We start from the raw sequence: 887 nt of genomic DNA on the forward strand, positions 1-887 counted from the left end.
GCTGGAATTTTCCTGGACTGCTAACTTGAGAGCCACGTGATGCCCATCTGGGTGGGGGCCGGAGGAACCCTGCTCCTCTGGCCCTTTGGATGAATTTTATTGTCTTTGCCCAGAAGGAGACACCCAGTTCCCAGAAAGGAAGTTGCTCCAGGATGAGAAAAGCATCATTCATACCAGAGTCTTGGCCCTCCTCCCAAGACCCAAGTTAAGGGAGCTGAGATCCGGGAGGAGGCTGCCTAGCCACCCCTTGTCCTTACTCGTGACACCAGCCCTTCAGGAAAAGACTAGCCTCCAGGGCCCTGGCCTGGGAGTCAGGAGACCTGGGTTCTAGTGCTGGCTCTGCAGAACCTTGGGCAAGTTACTGACCTTCTCAGAGCTCTGTTGGGACAGATGAAGGATTTCAGGCTAATACTCTAAGGAGTCCTCAAGGGCTGCCTGCAGGAGAAGGGCAGAGCTGTGGATGGGCTCCTTGCCTTCACTCTCCCTGCCCCTCCCAGGGCTTCAACCAGAGCAGTTCCCTTTTTTAAACTTTGTTTTGAAACATAACGTACACACAGAAGGATGGCTGCAGTGGCTTATGCCTGTAATCCCTGCACTTTGGGAAGCCGAGGTGGGCGGATCAAGAGGTCAGGAGATCGAAACCATCCTGGCTAAGACGGTGAAACCCCGTCTCTACTAAAAATACAAAAAATTAGCCGAGTGTGGTAGCATGCGTCTGTAGTCCCAGCTACTTGGGAGGCTGAGGCAAGAGAATCGCCTAAACTCGGAAGGCAGAGGTTGCAGTGAGCTGAGATCAAGCCATTGCATTCCAGCCTGGGTGACAGAGCAAGATCCTGTCAAGGAGAGGAGAGGAGAGGAGAGGGGAGGGGAAGGGAGGGGAGGGGAGG

Source organism: Colobus angolensis, unplaced genomic scaffold, assembly GCF_000951035.1.
Source record: "Colobus angolensis palliatus isolate OR3802 unplaced genomic scaffold, Cang.pa_1.0 Scaffold4, whole genome shotgun sequence".
Classification (NCBI taxonomy): domain Eukaryota; kingdom Metazoa; phylum Chordata; class Mammalia; order Primates; family Cercopithecidae; genus Colobus; species Colobus angolensis.